Source organism: Felis catus, chromosome F1, assembly GCF_018350175.1.
Source record: "Felis catus isolate Fca126 chromosome F1, F.catus_Fca126_mat1.0, whole genome shotgun sequence".
NCBI lineage: Eukaryota > Metazoa > Chordata > Mammalia > Carnivora > Felidae > Felis > Felis catus.
The window spans coordinates 63076809-63095100 of record NC_058384.1 but is presented as its reverse complement, the minus strand read 5'-3'; the positions used below and the strand labels follow the sequence as shown (position 1 = coordinate 63095100).

General features: G+C 43.1%; 1 protein-coding gene across 6 annotated transcripts in view; it reads left to right on the top strand.

Annotated features, from left to right (window-relative positions):
• Positions 1-18292, top strand: part of ATF6 (activating transcription factor 6) — a 205015-nt gene that overhangs the window by 150273 nt on the left and 36450 nt on the right. The gene's annotated exons all lie outside the window — the stretch shown is intronic.

The following is an 18292-nucleotide window of genomic DNA, read 5'->3' as shown; positions in this document are numbered from 1 at the left end:
CAATATTCTCTGGATTAACTAAAAGACATTTAAAATGTTTGGTTGGTCAGATATATATCCCTGCATTAATTTTGAACCATTTTCCACTGTTTTTACAAAATACTAGTTTTAAATTCCTATACTCTTTCTAAAAAGAGCTCTTTTAAAAAGTAAAAGATTTAATTGCAAGTTACTTTTAAAATTACTGTAGTTTTGAGAGAAAAAAGTTCATTCTCTTACTTACAAAATAGGAAAAGTTAGCATCTTGACTGCTCTACAGACTTATTTTCTGTGACCTTTCTAGTGATACACATAGTATAAGAGGCCTCCGCCGGCTTCTGAGAGTGAACTTGCAAGTTGGGTTTTAGGAACTCCGAGCAGTTTCTTGTATTATATAAATGGTGACATGATTCCCAGACCAAACATCAGAAGCCTATTTATGTTTAGTCCGTAATACTGATGAATGTGATTTCGATAGTGTCACGATTGCATTTTGTTTTCCTACTAGTGCTGGGTATTACCGAAAACACAAATAATGTTGTAGCACCTTGGTATCATCTAAAGATGTTAAGGCATCTTGCTCATAATCTAGAAAAAAGAAAAAAGAAAAGAAAAAAGCCCAGAAATCACTGTGGTCCAAAGAGAAAGTCCCATAAGGAATATACGAAGTACTAAAGAAATTTAGTAAAGGAGAGATTATTTCCAGCTGGGTTCTTCATGGAAAAGAGAAAGAGCTTACTCCCAATGCCAGCTGTGTGTGGTAAATGAGCACAGTGTATCTCGTTGACTAATTGCTTTCTCTGACACATCATATTAGGGCTCTAATGAAACCGGGGGGACTGGCCATCCTTCTCAAGTCCATTTCTCCGACGTAATGGAACTACCCGTACTTTTTCTGTCTAGGAGTAGGAACCTCACAGTTTATGGGTCAGCCAAAAATGAAAAGCTCCTGGAACTAACCTGTAGTTGAGCTAGTTCACATTCTGACCGACGGTCATAGTTAAACAACCACATACGATTATTAAAAAACGAAACGAAACGAAACAAAAATCACTGGGATTCTCGATAAATTCCAGTAAGATTTAGTCTTGGAGAAAAAGTATTAGGTATTCATTGTACATTTTAAGACCGTAGAGGACCATAGAATTTCAATGAGCCGGTTCCCGACCGCTTATTAGAAATGCTCAGGAGGCAGCTTTATAGATATAAAAGAAAAACTTTGCTTTGCTGATGTCTAAAAGCATCATGACATTTTCTTAGTCTTACAAAGACATTAGAACAAATTTTTAAAAAACAAACAAACCGGAACACCGAGAACCTCTCTTCCTTCAGTGAAGGCACACCTCCAAGGCTTTCATGGAGCAGTCCTACAACTACGTCAAGAAGAACAGTACATTCCAAAGAGTATGTTTACACTCGAAAGAAGATGTTTGGGAAGTAATCGTCTGTTCTTATTTCATGGGTACCTAGGTTTCTGTGCTTTGAACCATAGTAGATTTAAGTTCTGGTCAGCTCACGCTCAGAAAGGCTGTTATCTAAGCTTCGAAAGACAGAATTCACGGAATCTTGTTCTGATATTATGCTCTTATGCAAGAGAATGCCCGGTGTCATTTTTATAACAGTGAGCTATCCATAGTTATTAAGCCAAAAACAATAAGATGCTGTTCCACTCTGTTTATCTTGGCCCGGGGACCAATTTTTGCAAATGAGCCTTTCATGGGTTTAAAGAATACAGTCACTTAGAGGATCATTTCCTTTTTAATCTGGCTTGGATTTCTTGGTAAATAAATTCAGTTTTTTCCTTTTTAGAGTACAGTAAACCGTTTGAAAAGTTAAGATTCAAATTCAGGAGATACTGGTTGAACGTATAGCATGTGCTAAGCACCGTGTGGCGTCCTCGGGCTCCGTTCTGAACGGTCCCTTCACTGTTTGCTCACGTTAGAATCTGATTTTGCCTCCTCCCCTCGTGTGCCTGTGAGCCTGCAGGTGGGGTGGGTGTATCCTTGCTCCCCGCGGCAACTTCCACATCATCTCTCCTCCTTTCCCCCTCAGTCCCCCTGACATCTTAAACTGTGTAAAATCAGGCTTTACTCCTCTGACCCCTGTTTGTTGCCGTCCTCCCCCACCATCACCGATGACTCACCGTCACTGCTTTTGCTAGCTCTCTGTACAACTTCAGCATCCGCACAGAGGATTCATCCAGCACCCCCGCCTCTTTGGACCCAGTTCCCATCCATATGGTCATCCTCTAGACCTCGTCACCATCACTGATGCACTGACTGCCCTTGAAAACCCATCTCCAAGCATCCCACTCCTCCCACTGCCCTGCGTGGCTGGGCAGGGCAGGGCAGTTCGTTCTTCCGTAGCTCGGCCGCCTCATCGGCGAAAGGAGAGATGCCTTCATACCTTTATCTTCGAGTTGGCGAGAGAGCGAAATGAGCGAAGGCGCTTTAAATAGCGCCTGGCTCTTCTCTGGCTCTTCTCCGCCTGGTCGCGCGTGCCCCTGGGTCACGGTCGTCGTGGTCACGCTCACCGTCACGGGAGGGGCTTCCTTCCTTTTGGATCCCGCGTCGCGGCCCCTCTCACGATTTCAGACCCTTGGCCTCTGCACCGACACTTCCCGTCCTGCGCGGTCAGCGTCTTCTCCGCCCCATCGCTACACACAGCGTGTTAATACCGCCCGGGTGTGGGGCGGCCCTCCCAACGCCCAGGTTCCCTGTGGCCCTTCAGAGAAACACTCTGGGAAGGGTTTGCTCATCTCTGGCTCTCTCCTCCACACTCACGTTGTGGGTTTTTTTCTGAACCATTTTGAGACCGCGTTGCAGGCACTCTTACATTTTACCCCTGAATGCTTGAATATGCATCTGCTAAGCAGGGGGTATTCTACATAAACACAGGAAAGTGACTACACTTAAAAAAAAAAAAAAGTTTGGGGCACCTGGGTGGCTCAGTCGGTGGAGCATCTGACTTCGGCTCAGGTTATGGTCTTGCGGTTCGTGAGTTTGGGCCCCACGTCTGGCTCGCTGCTGTCAGCCCAGAGCTCCATTTCACATCCTCTGTCCGCCCCCCCCCCCCCCCCGCCCCTTCCCTGCTCACGCTCTTTCTGTCTCAAATATAAGTAAGCATTAAAAAAATAAGTTTAGGGGTGCTTGGGTGGCTCAGTCGGTGGAGCATCCCACTTGGGCTCCAGTCGTGACCTCACGGTTCATGAGTTCGAGCCTGGTGTCAGACTCTGGGCTGACGGCCCGGAGCCTGGAGCCTGCTTCAGATTCTGTGTCTCCCTCGCTCTCTGCCCCTTCCCGATTCATACTCTCATTCTCTCTCTCTCTCTCTCTCTCTCTCTCTCTCTCTCTCTCTCTCTCTCTCAAAAATAAATAAATATTAAAAAAATAAGTTTAGCGTTGATCCTATACAGTTTAACATATAGTCCATTCACATTTCCAGTTGGCCCCCGAAATACTCCTTACGGCTTTTTGTGGGGAGGGATTCAGAATCCAGACACCATATATTACACCCACTTGTCACCCCTCTTTAGCACCTTTTCATCTAGAACCCTTGCCTTTAAAAACAAAATTGGTCTTTCATGACGTATACACCTTTTAGAAACCAGAGTTATTAAAGTATAACGTCCATACAGTAAAAACTAACAATTTTATGTGTACAGGTTAACGAGTTTTGACAAATGTAAACGGTTGTGAAACCACCACTCAATCATGATACAGATGTTTTCCTTACTTCGGAATGTCTCCTTGTACCCCTTCGCAGTCATTCCCCTGAAGTCCGTTTTTTGACATTCCTTCCTCTTGAAACGCTTCATTTTATATGGTCTCATGAAACCCCGGCTCGTCTGGCTTTCCTTCTGTGTCTCCTTCTCAGTCAGCTCAGCCAGCTCCTCTGTGAGGACAGCACGTTTGTCTGTCACGTTATGTTTGCCAATTACAACCCGGCACCTACCGCAATGTCTGGTGCATAAGAAAATTGCAAGACGAGGCACTTTGATCTGTGCTAATTCAGGTAATGCTCACCTGCCAGCTAAGTATTATCCTCCTTTCATAGATGAAGACGGTAAAGCTCAACAAAGTAATTTGTACTGCTTGCACAGCCACTGCATCCCCGAGAGCCAAGAGCCAAGAGCCAAGAGCCGGGATTTAAATAGTGTATAGAATACATCCTGATTAATGAGTGTATTGTTATTTCAGTGTTAAAGACAGATATATGAATATCAAAAATGATTGGGATTCCAGAATTTAAGGTAGATTTTTATACCACTTTATCCCTTAGGGGGTAAGGCTGTGCACATTCGGTGAGCGCAACATAATGCAGTGTGATTCGTGTGTTTTGAATTTGATAGGCTCACGCTTGTTGAATGGCAGATTAATTAAGTAAGGTAAATGCTATTTGGTCATTACTTTGTGGTCACTTGAAAGATTTTACTATTTTAATTCTTCACATGATTAAAAACAGTTGGCAAGCACGGTTTTTCCAATCTTCTCAAATGTAAATTAATTTGTGTACTTAGTTAACCTTTCTACCACATTGGTCGAGATTTGGAATTCACGGTAAGGAGTGAATTGAAATTATTAACCTCCTTTTCAATGCTTGTTGTACAAAGGAAAATGCATGCAAAAAATGGAAGGGGGCGCCTGGGTGGCTCAGTCGGTTAAGCGTCCGACTTTGGCTGAGGTCGTGATCTCGCGGTCTGTGAGTTCGAGCCCCGCGTCGGGCTCTGTGCTGACAGCTCAGAGCCTGGAGCCTGTTTCAGATTCTGTGTCTCCCTCTCTCTGACCCTCCCTCCCCCGTTCATGCTGTGCCTCTCTCTGTCTCAAAAAAAAAAAATGTAAAAAAAAAAAAATTGAAGTACAGAACTCTCCAAGATCCATAAATTGGATTTCTTTGGCCTTATCGCGGGTATGAATTTGTATCACTTACAGTCTGAAGAGTGTAAGTTATGTGCACACAGAAACGTTCGGGCACCATTTGGAAGAGCAGAGGTGTAGTGAGGACATCTCTAACATCAAAGTTTTTCATCCTGAGCAGTGTAAGGGCTTGAGAAATTTGAATGAAAGATATTTTCCACCATTTCTGAGTGCAGAAGTTACATGTAACTTGCGAGGGAACATGAGTTGTGGGCTTGATCCCTCTCGCTGACTCAAGTGGTGCCTGAGGCTTTGGAGAGGGTGATAGAAGGCATAAAATCAAATTTTGTTGAGCCGTTGGTTTATGTCGTATCCTGGACAGGGATATTTGGGAAGAGGAATTTGCTTTTCCAATTTTGGCAAAGTAAATTAGATTCCGAAGTCAATATCGGGTCTTAAACCATAACGTATAACGATTCTACTTTGTGGTTTTGAGCTGTGGAAAAAAGTCTATACAAGAAATAGCTAAAGAGACTAGGATATGGGTGTGAAACTCATGCCGTTTAGAAAATAGCAGTGACATCATTCTGTTTTCTGTGCCAGTTCAATTTTTGTAATTTACTTCATTTTGCAATCCCTTTCGTTACTGAATTTCCTTTGTCTCGTATGACCTTTGAAAACGGGTTAGTAAAGCTGTAAGAAGGGCTTTCTTTGAGGGAATTCTTCACACTGAAAATTATTAAAGTAAAATAAAATGCTAGGTATGCTTTAAAAACGCTTTTAAAAAATGATTGCAGATGGTTGGCAGAGCAGTGGATGATAAATTAAAGGCTATTGCTATTTTTAAAGAAAGGATTCTGGAAGTTTTCCTTATACTATAAGTCAACATTTCCTGCTTTTAAATGATTTCCACTTATGTTGTGGTAAAACTGTTCATTTCCTTTCTTTCTTTCTTTCTTTCTTTCTTTCTTTCTTTCTTTCTTTCTTTCTTTCTTTCTTTCTTTCTCTTTCTCCTTCCTTCCTTCCTTCCTTCCTTCCTTCCTTCCTTCCTTCCTTCCTTCCTTCCTTCCTTCCTTTCTTTTCTTCATAAGTAACTCAACAAAATAGACCATAGTAGAGATCTTGTTTTTTTTAATTTTTTTTTTCAACGTTTATTTATTTTTGGGACAGAGAGAGACAGAGCATGAACGGGGGAGGGGCAGAGAGAGAGGGAGACACAGAATCGGAAACAGGCTCCAGGCTCCGAGCCATCAGCCCAGAGCCTGATGCGGGGCTCGAACTCACGGACCGCGAGATCGTGACCTGGCTGAAGTCGGACGCTTAACCGACTGCGCCACCCAGGCGCCCCTAGGTCTTGTTTTTAATGGTAGCTGCTTTGTAAGTATCTTTCACAGAGAATGAACACTGCCGTTAGCAAACAGGTTCCATAATTTGACCACCATTTTCACGGATTGGGTTTTACTGTTCTCCTGCCCTCTGTGTGTCATATACCTAAGTTAGTGTCATACCTAAGTAATAAAGAGAAAACTCTAACTCAGATCCTACCCTGTCCTTAGTAAGGGTTCACGTAGATGAACAAATGACTGTAAGGCTAAACTGTATTTATATTTAATCTCGAAGTAATTTCCACGTGAAGAAAATTGAGAAGAACTTACTAGCAATGAAACACCTTTTTAGTTGAAGAGGACGTAATAGAAGGGCAGGAAGAAAACCAACTAAATAAATGTGTTGGTTCTAATAATAAGAGAATGTTGATACAACTGCTTTTGATGATCACCGGTTTCATAAAACTGTGATCCCAAAGAAAATGTATTTGGAAACTGGCCTATTTAGACATGTTCTACACAAGCAGGCTGGTTATCCAAGAGAACTGTGCCTGGAAGTTGTGCCTTTTACTTTTGTAAGTCCATTTTTTTTCTTAAAGGTCTGCAAATTACCTACTTTCCTAAAATACATTTGCAAGCTTGCATTTCCTTTGCAATTTATTCCATGTCAGTGTTCTATAATTGTGTCCAGACAGTTGAGTGGAGTCTTCTCTTCATACCACGTTTTAAATTTTTTAAAGATGCACAAATATTTGACTTTTGATTCACTACTGAGACCAGTAGCAAAAATTCCCACACTGAGAATTTCTACTGAGAAAGGGAGAAAAAGGACACTACTCACCCGGAAAAAAGATTGTTTTCTTTCAGGGTATATCTGTAGATCTATTAATTATGTGTAACTGGCAGTAAAATGATGAGTGTTAATATTCACTATACTGGCTGTGATAAACAATACCTTCATAAAGACCCAAGTTTTCACTTTAATTCCTCGGATTCAATTGGCAGTTTCCTAGTGGAAGATAATCACGTATGCGAAGCAGAATATGACTCAAATTGTCTTTAGAATGTAGGTAAAATTTGGCTCATTTCCTTAGGTCCCTTTTTAGCCATGCTAAATCACCAGCTAGGCCTAGACCAACAGTGGTGATTTAGATCGGTTCTAAACCAGACACAACATGCTGATTAATATTTTAAGAGAAATCAGTTAAGTACCGGCTAGTTATAAATCGTAACGCTTCTGGCATAGGATAAAAAATTTGAATATATGAGAGGTGATAGAATCTTGGTGACTAACCTCGCTTGGTACCTTGGAAAGCAAAACTTGAACTGGACTGGAAAGGAAACTTAGAGTAGGATAAGGAGAGGAATATGTATTTACATAAGGACTGCATTTAGCTGTAAGTAACAGAAAACCTTAACTAAGCATTGGCTTAAATAAGTTGGATTCATTTTTTCTTCTATATTAAGAAGTCTACAGCATTGAACCGGTCTAGTTGCCAGTGTTGGTTCAACAATTTAAGGATGCTAGGGCTAAGGTTGCCGCAGATGTCCTCAAAGTGGCTGCTGCAGCTCAAGCCATCGCATCTGTATTCCAGGCAGGAAAAAGGAGGAGGGCATGGCGTCTTTCAGGAAAGCAAACGTTGTCCAGACATTTCTAGCAGACTTCACTTATGTCTCATGGGACATAAACTGGCTCACGTGCTTATGCCTAACTTCAAGGGAGGCTCAGAAATACAATGTTTTAACCAGGCACACTGTGATCGGAAAAAAACACGTGGACTTCTCTTAGCATGGAAGAAACGGATACCGAGTGGACAGATCAGCAGCAGCTGCTTGCCGCGGCACTTCATCATGTGCTCAGTTGGGATTGAGTAAAGCGTCTGGGAGGAGACGGGAAAGAGAGGACGCGTGTTGAAGAGAGTGAGAAATAGTGTTTACTGCCTGAGACGCAGCTATATGATTGAGGCCATTAATGAGTGAAGGAAATGACTGACAGCTCTCCAACATAAAAATTACACCGTGAGAGCTCTATTAAGAGACGGCTGATCGGGCTGAGGTCTGTAAACGAAAACAAAAAGTTAGGAGGCAAGGTGAGCTGGGATGCCTTGCAACGGTGTTGGGGTGAGGTTGTTAAAGGCCTGGGGTGGAGAGAAAGGAAAAATGTCCAAAGACGTTGCAAAGGAAAAGTCTGTTGCGCTTGGCAGCTGAAGGAGGGCGAAGGAGGAGCCGATTCCACGATTCTGGAATCGCCGTCCTGTGGCTGTTTCTTGCCACCCTCATTTCCCCTGGTTGGAGTCAGCAGGGCATCCATGAGTAACTCCTCCCAAACCGTTCGGTTCTCTCCACTTGGCATAGCCTCTTCTGAGCCCTCTTGTACAAAGGAAGTCTGAAAGTAGATGTGGGGAATGGGAAAAGGAAGGTGAATGCCGGGCCTGCCTTTCTGTACTTGAACGCCTCTCACTTTGTTGAGAGTGATGTTGCTTTGAAGATTTACCGGCAGTTGCCCAGGTACAGTTTTTTTTCAGGAGTAGTTTGTCTTTTCTGTATTTGGTTTGCTAATAAACTTTTTAATCTGTGGGAACGTTTGCGAGTCTCCAGAGACTTACATCGGCTCGGCTTGCACTGCGCCTTCTCGGATATTCGTACTTCTTTTCTTTCTTCACCCAGAGGGGCCAGTTCCCGAGACCCCTGCACCTAGCCGACCTTCCGAGTCCCGTCAACTTTCACTGAGGCCACTTTCCCTCTGTCTCCCTTGCGGCGAAAATCTGTTTCTACTCAAACAGATGGTTTAGCTTTTGACTAATAAAAACTAGAGATCAGCATCTATTTGAGCCAACAAAGTTGGTTTGAGCTTCCTACTACTGGCTGTTCAAAATCCGAATCATTTCTTTATTTTAACGTATTGAGGTCCTCAGATTGGATTTTTCTTTGTGCTGGAACATCAAGGGTCTTACTGTAGTGTGTCGGAAGACTGAACCATCTCACATCATCTCCAGTTTCTGTCTTTCCGAAGAACTTCTTAAGCTCAGGGCTCAAGTCCTCGGTTTTCTCTTCTGCCGTGATAGCAGCTGGAAACAGTAGGGATCCTAACTTTCTGTGGAGCATGACAGATAATTTCTTTGTTACTTAAGACACGGCTGGGGACGGATGCTAGGCCAGCATCATCTCAGGGATATACGTGTCACAGACGCTGTCATTCTGTCCACATTGGAGAATGCTCCTTTTCTTGGGCTTTTACAAGTAAAGGTTAAAGCATCCTCAGAAATCCAGGTTTTTCTGAATCTAGAATGTTGCAGCTGACAATATGGATACGGATCGTTAAAACTTTCGCTTTGGGAATCTTGAGCGAATCAGACAAGAATTGCCTTTGGACTTAACCGAATATCCGTAGAGATATTTTCTTCCATATTTATTACAGATTTTACGATCTGAGACAATCGCGTGCCTTAAACATAAGATTTAGATTAAATAATGAGGCAAATGTGAACCGTAGAATAGTTTGTTGCTAGGAGCCGAGTTGTTAGGAGGACCGTACTGTTATTTTGAGGACGTCTAAAGCCCATCGCTTTGTTTTCATCCTATTTACCATACGGGACAGGACCTTGTGGGAAATGTGATCCACTTGGTATCCCTACAGTAGAGATTAGGACAAGGAAAGACTCATTAATATTCATGTTGTCCAGCCATGAAGTACCAGGGTTAAAAGGCATCCAGGGTGGGGCGCCTGGGTGGTGCAGTCGGTTAAGCGTCCGACTTCAGCCAGGTCACGATCTCGAGGTCCGTGAGTTCGAGCCCCGCGTCAGGCTCTGGGCTGATGGCTCGGAGCCTGGAGCCTGTTTCTGATTCTGTGTCTCCCTCTCTCTCTGACCCTCCCCGTTCATGCTCTGTCTCTCTCTGTCCCAAAAATAAATAAACGTTGAAAAAAAAAAATTAAAAAAAAAAAAAAAAAAAGGCATCCAGGGTACAGTCATCCAGGGTAACTCCCTTCCGGTGGTAGGATTTTCTCCTGCAACACTTTGCTCCGTGGCCAGCCACTTTAGATACGGTCCCCTCCGAGGACGCAGACTGCCTGCTTTCAATAGCTCTGGCGATTGGGAGATGGTTCCTCTTCTGTCTCTTCCTTCCCGTACCTGCAAATCCACAGGATCACATATAAAACCAGTCTTTCTTCCACACGACGGACCTTCAGCTACTTGTAGTCCACAGATTTCCTCGGAGGCTTCGGACACCAAGGCCTTCCGGTTGTCAGAAGCTGCTCTTGTGACCTGGGTTCAGGGTGTCTCCGTCCTGGGTGGGTTCAGGTTTCCCGCCTCTGAAGGAGGGCTGTGAATCCTGAACATAATGGAGTATCCCCAAAGTCTGTGGACTGTATTTCGTTTGGGGACAACGAAGTGTTTTTTCCCGGTCACATTGTGGGTTTGGTCCGTCCTAGTCCGTGGCTCCTTTCACGTATATTACCACCAACCCGTGTCTCTTCCATTTTGCTTGCTGATTTTGATCTTTGGGCCATTTTTTTATCCTGATTTAACGTCTTTTTGATAGTTTTTTTTTTTTTTTCCTTAAATCCCTTAAACACTCCGGGAAGGCTTTTCTGAGCCCACAGAATGGGTTTGGTGCCCCTCTCCCACCTCCACTGCCCCGAATACTCTGAACTCTTTATTTGTGTAACATTCATATTATTTATCACCAGTAGCTTATTGTCTAACTTCACTGCTAAACTGTAGGCTCTCCAAGGCTAGGGACCCTATTTGTTTAATGTTTTTCGTTAGTCCTAGTGCCTCCTGAAAAACATGTGCCTAACACACAGTAGGTGCTCATGAAAATGGGTTGGATTGAGTTCCATGGGTACAGCCTCTTTGTCATTGGTTTCTAGGAAATGATACCATTTCTTCATACCAGGTACTGCCATGTGTATCCAAGAAAAAAAATTTAATTAAATAAACAAATACACAATCACAGAGTGATCTTTGAACTGAATCCCAAAGGATTCATAGGATCGGCCAAGTGTGTGGGACGTTCTGGGAACAGTGGATATCCGAGAAAGGAAACTAGTTAGCCTGCATGGGAGATTAAAGTAGGAGTTAAGTGCCTGGGCCTTGAAGTGCAGAGGAAGCCAGAGAGGCCGGCAGGGCTCGGTTCACAGAGGCCTGTAGGACAAGATGTGGAGTTTTGGGTAATAGGGATCTACCAAAAGATTTTGGGCAGAGGAGAGGCACTAGTAGAATCGTGTTTCAGATACTTCCCTGACAGCAAGGATGGATGGGGGGGTGGGGGTGATACTTTTACAGAAGCAACAGTTAGAAAGTTACAATCATCTAGGCAAGAAACAGCAGTTTGAACACACACACAGATTACGTCACAGTTTCTGGGGGCCAGGGATGTGGGAGCAGCTTCGCGGGGTGCGTGTGGCTCTAGGTCCCTCGTGGGGTTGTAGTCAGGCTGTGGGTAGAGCCGAAGGTTTGACGGGGGCTGACGGATCTGTTCCCAAGCTCACTCAACTGTCGGCAGCCCGCTCCAGCTCCTCACCATGAGGGCCTCTTCCTGGGGCTTCCCCAGAGCAACTGATCCGTGATCCAAGAGGGCAAGAGAGTGAGAGAATGAGAGAGCTCCTCAAACAGAAGCCAGCCGTTTAAACCTGGTCTCGGAAGTGACACGCCGTCTCTTCCCCGCATGCTGTAGATTACACGGGCCTGGCACGTTGGAGGCGGGGCTGCACCAGGGTGCGAACACCTCGAGGTGGGGCTTAGGGGCGGAGGGAGCATCTTAGGCCGCTTACCATGCTGGCTTGTCACAGTGTACAGAGAGCGAGTCCAGAAGTCGGGAATATTGTGGGGGTTTTACGGAGACAAAAGGACAGAATACCTCGCCCCGAATCTAGCCTGTTCATCGTTTCTCCCAGTTCATTACTGCCTAGTGCACTTGCTTGACTGGAAGGTCAGATCATGGAGCCCCCACTGTGAATGTTAAATAAGGGTTAGTGTGCCATCATGGCTTCGCTTCCCGGGCTCTGATAATCTGGTCCCACGTTTGTTTGATAGCGTAACGCGGCTGTCGTTCAGGTTCACACATAGCCATCACATGGCACTCTGCTATACATAACGCACAGATTTTGGAGGTACCCTACCATGTGATTTATGCCTTCAGAGAGCTCATAATCTCACTGGGAAGCAGGACCTACGTAGATCAGAGAGAATCTCAGAGCTGGAAGCCTGAGACAACAGGCAGGAGGGGGATTATGGAAGGCAGGAGACAGCAGCCTCCTGACACAGGTAAGAAAACAGGTGGAGGCAAATGACTGAGGGGCTGTGACCCAAAGCCCCGTCTTTACATCCCCCCCCCACCCCACCCCAGGCACAGCTCGTGAGTTAAATGTGAAAGGTAATGTTTTTCCTACCACAAGGACATTGTTGGAAAGCAGAAACCATTTTTATATTTGAAGCAAAATGACCTAGTATTTGATGTGGGGAAAGGCGAGGCGTGTCTTAGAAGACGTTTCTGTCTTTTGTTAGAAAACCACCTCACTCCGTCATGATCACTGTGTGGCTTGAGGCTGAATTATCATACATGAGTAAACACAAAATAATTCACGGTGCCACATACCTTACAGTGTTGAAAGCAGGGACCACCCTAATGGACAGTGAGATCTTTACATAAACTTTCCCGTGTGTGTGTGTGTGTGTGTGTTAAGTTTATTTATTTTTGAAGGGGAGAGAGATAGCGTGAGTGGGGGGAGAAGCAGAGAAAGAGGGAGACACAGAATCAGAAGCAGGCTCCAGACTCTGAGCTGTCAGCACAGAGCCGGATGCGGGGCTCAAACTCACAAACTGTGAGATCATGACCTGAGCTGAAGTTGGACGCCTAACTGACTGAGCCACCCAGGCACCCCAGACTTTCCCATTTTAAAGTAATAAATATCCATGGTTAAGTAATGTAAAAATTATAGTGCAAAATTATGAGTAAAGACAGTATGCAAACATAAGCTATGTGGTTAGAATGAGAGTAGAAATAAAGAAAATAAAGCATTTACAAGATCTACTCAGTATATATCTACCACAGCTTAAAATATTTTGGAGGGTTTTTTCCTTCCAAAACAAAATGCTTTTTAATCGTCCGTCGTCTATATCACTAAATAGTTTAAGTTGCAAATTCAGGTTTAGTTCCTCTGTTTTGAGCACCCACCATGTGTGTTAAGCATATCGTGGGGTTCTTTGACATACATAATTGCATTTGGTCCTCAAAAGGCTTCATGACAATTTGATCCCTGTTTCGCAGCTGTAGTGGCTATGAAATTCGGGGAACCATCAGTGAACTTTCTGAATAGTCTTTTGCCATCAGTTTCCTGTGGCCCCAGCACTGGCTCCTGTCGGCCTTGCCCTCAAGCACGGTTTGCGACTAGTGAAGACAGGAGAATTGAATACGAGTTTACGCTCCCATAATTCCAGAGTAACAGCTGCTGCGATTATGTTCCAGTCATCTATAAATATTTTAATATTAAGCACATAATTTGGCGTGCTGGCCAACCAAAAGATGACATATTTATATTCTTAAAAGATAGACGCACTCACCCAACAGTTCCCTGGAATTTCCATGGTAAACTGAGAAGACTTTTTCACCACTATCTTAAAATAGAAACAGTAGGAAGCTTCAGCTTCCTTGCCCTCCTAAGTTTACCTAATTAAAGCGCTGTTTAAGAAATTCATTCCATCCAAGTTTAGTGGACATTGATTTCAAAGTTTGCTGGCTTTTTCCATGGTACTTAAACATACTTCTCCCCCCCATTTTCTAGGAAATAAATGTTAGTCATTTCCCTAAACTAGCTTGTCCCAGACCAATAGATCAGTTCCACGTTCAAAATAAAACATACCACTTTGTAGTAAAATTAAGCAGTCTGTCTTCTCACGAATGAAGTTACTGTCTGCATTTGTATAGATGTGGCCCTGTGTTTTCCCAGGAAAACAGGCCTGCAGTGAGACTAAAATAGCTAGTAAAGTTCCTTTAGAAGGACTAGACTGTGAGGCGCCTGGGGGGCTCAGTCAGTTCAGCATCCAACTCTTGATTTCAGCTCAGGTCATGATCTCACAGTTCGTGAGTTTGAGCCCCACATTGGGCTCTGTGCTGACGGCATGGAGGCTGCTTGGGATTCTCTCTCCCTCTCTCTGCTTCTGTCTATCTCTCAAAATAAATAAATGAACTTAAAAAAAAAAATGGAATAGGCTGTGAACATGAAAAATCTCTTGCTCCCTCAGTTGAGTTGAGTTAATCATGTTCTTCTCACACATTCTAGCAAATGTACTGTCCTGTTAGTGCTGTCTTCTCTTATCCCACAGAGCCTCATTCAGCGTACAGTTAATAAGTACTACTTTGTAAATAGCCAGTTTGATTCCACATTTATGAAAAACCTACTAAATGTTAGATGTCATTTTATGAGCAGATACTATTTAATACGAAAATTATACATTAGGCCCCTGCCCTAGGTAAGCTCACAATATAATAGAGCTTTTTTTTTTTTTTTTTTTTAACTTTTTACTGCTTTTATGTGTAAGTTTTCTTTAGTTTCAAATAACGGGGTATTTAAGCAGAATTTGATAACATAAGCAGAATTTCTAGGAGAGTCAGAGGAATAGACTTAGAGGTTTGTTAAGCAAAAACAGAGCCCCAAATTACCCCACAGAGCGTGCACCACTGATAACACAGATTCCAAATTCTGCTTCCAGAACCAGTGCCATGGGTGACTCTTGAAACCAGATGCTACTGCTTCCAGCGCCAGCCCCCCCCCCCCCACACACACCCCAGAGGAGTTTCATAGCCATGGCTTCTATTTGGTCTAGAGCCTGGTGCCTTTGGTTGGCATTGCCTAGGTCACATGCCCACACCCTCGTTACAGGGAAGCCTGGGAACTGAAGTATCTGGTACTGTACTGGAAAAACCTATAGCCCTCCTCTCCTGTATCTTCCTCCTTTACTCCTCACACGGAATAATCAGGACACTTGTGGCCACCATTTTGGGGAGGCGGTCCCCTTACCAAGCAGTTCTCCATGACACCAGCTAAATGTCCTACAGTTTAGCTCAGTTCTACCTGGAGATTGCACCCGATCCCTGGGTTGAAGGGCTCCATTCCATAAGATTGCTCCCACCTCACTTCAAACGCCAATCACAAGTAGGTCCCCAGATTACCCAAAACTTCTGTCCAAGTTGGCTATAAATCAAGGGTTCTCTTGACCCCTTTCTCAGGTTCAATGAATTTGCTAGAGCAGCTCACAGACCCAGGGAAACACATTTACGAGTTTATGAAAGGATGTGATAAAGGATACAGATGAACAGCTAGATGAAGAGATAAAGAGTGAGGTCTGGGAGGGTCCCAAATGCAGGAACTTTTGTCCCTGTGGAGTTGGGGTTGTCTATGTTTTTAACAGCCTAGAAGCTCTGAGGTCCCCATACTCTTGGGGTTTTTATGGAGGCTTCATGGTTGAGGCATGATTGATCATTAACTCCATTTTCATTCATTAACTCCCCCCTTCACCAGAGAATGGGGAGTGGGCCGAAAATTCCAGACTTCGAATCTTGGTTTGGTCTTTCTGATGGCCAGCCCCCATCCAGGAGCCCACCCAGAGTCACCTCATTAGAACAAAAGACATTCCTGTTACCTAGGAAATTACCTGGTTTCAGGAACTCTGTGGGCAGAGACCAAAATATATCTTTCTGTTATCTCACAGGTACTTAAACTTCTATAGTGGGAGGTAAGTGCTGCCTCATAAAATAGGAGAATCTCTAAACCTAGGAAGATGGTCAGATGCTTTGGCCCAAAACTTCTCCCAATAGCATGTTGAATAATCAGAGAAGAAAAACACAGGAAGTGAGAAGAAGAAAACAACAAGCAAAGGAGAAGTACCGTGAATTTGGCCTTAATGTCACTAAAAGAAGTGTTGTTTTTTAAAAATCGTATTTTCCAGAGGAAATGCAAACTGGTGCAGCCACTCTGGGAAACAGCGTAGAGGTTCCTCAAAAAATTAAAAATAGAATTACCCTATGACCCAGCAATAGCACTACTGGAATTTATTCAAAGGATATAGGAGTGCTGATTCATAGGGGCACACGTACCCCAATGTTTATGGCAGCACTTTCAACAATAGCCAAATTATGGAAAGAGCCTAATGTCCATCAACTGACGAATGGATGAAGAAGATGTGGTTTATACATGCAATGGAATACTACTTGGCAATGAGAAAGAATGAAATCCTGCCACTTGCAGCAACATGGGTGGAACTAGAGGGTATTATGCTAAGTGAAATAGGTCAGTCATATGTTTGCAGTCAGATGTGGAACTTGAGAAACTTAACAGAAGACCATGGGGGAGGGGAAGGGGAAAAATTAGTTTCAAACAGAGAGGGCAGCAAACCATAAGAGACTCTTAAATGCAGAGAACAAGCTGAAGGTTGATGTAGGGGGTGGGGGGTGGGGAGAGAAGGGAAAATGGGTGATAGGGGCATTGAGGAAGGCACTTGTTGGGATGAGCACTGGGTGTTTTATGTAAAGCGATGAATCATGGGAATCTACTCCCGAAACCAAGAGCACACTGTATGTTACCTAACTTGACAATAAATTATATAGAAATAAGTTAATTAAAAAAAATGATAATAAACATGTTTTCCTAAACCATTTGATAAAACTCCGTTAATGGAAGGCTAGATGAGAGGACCTAAGTTCAGAAATCCTAAAGAATGTACCCTCCACTTGAGGCTCATTTACTCTCTGCAAATACAGGCACTATCATCTCTTCGGAAAGGGTTATTAGCCTCAGTATAACATACAGGAAAAAGGCCCACGCTTGGAGTCAAAGCTCCTAGTGTTCACCCTGCTCAGTCCTCAGCCAGATGTGTGACCTGTTATCAACTAGTTCAGTTTTACTGAGATGGTTGAGGTACGTGATCTTTAGTCTCCTGTGGGCTCTAAAATTCTGTAACTTCTACATGATAGGCCAATGACAATTATTTTTACTTGAATTGATTGTAGGTTTTAGAAGGCCAGTAAATCGTGAGTTTATTTTTTGATGACAATAAATTTCCATGAACTCAAAGAATTAAGTCTCCATCTTCCACTTAGTTTTTTGTTGTTTATTTTTTAAACAATGGTATTTTCCCACACAGTACAGTTTAAGCATTCAAGTTGCGACAGGGGAAATACTCACTGAATTTGTCATCATTATTTTTGGCTTCTATTTTTATGAGAGCCTTGTTAGTTTCCTAGTTTCGATAATTTATTTTTCAAATAGATAGTAAGCCGCAGTGTATCTGATTTAACACTTGGGGATTAAATTGCACTTATGGAAATGGATTAGAATGGTGCCATGTTTCTTTCAAAAAGGGCTTTATCTTAGTATGAAACACCAGATGCTTCATATTTATTGTAAAGTAGAGAATTTTGGAGACTTTCTATATCCCCTGATAAGCTGTTTTGATTCAGTTGATTTAGTGATGGAAATGGCCACACACCGTGCATATATAATGAATAAGTGAACCAAGCAAATAAATGCTGAAGAGTTTGCCACGTTTTACCTGCCCGCCAGTTGTGTACAGGGGTTCCATTTTTTCAACATTCTTGACAACACTTTTTTTTTTTCTTTTGATTATATTCATCCCGTGGGTGTGAAATGGTTTGTCAGCTCGTAGTTTTCATTTGCATTTTACCAACGGCTAATCATGCTGAACATCTTTTCACGTATGTTTATTGGTCAACAGATCATTTTTCAGTTTGGTTATTTGTCTTTTTATTACTGGCTTGTAAGAGTTCTTTATATTTTCTAAATAAAAGTCACTTACGAGATACGTGATTCGCAAATATTTTTACTCATTCTGTGGGTTTGTCTTTTCACTTTCTTGAGCAAACCTTATTCTTAACTCTGGTTAAATTTTGGTTTCTTGAACTTTCTGCTAAGTTTTCTAAGTGTCTCAAGCTGTGAAGTAACCTGATATTCTTTGAAAGTAGAACTCGATTCTTTTTTTAAAAAAAATGTTTATTTCTTTTGAGAGACAGACAGAGAGCATGAGTGAGGGAGGGGCAGAGAGAGAGAGGGAGAGACTGCACCAAGGAGGCTCTGCATGGTCAGCACAGAGCCCCACACGGGGCTTGATCCCA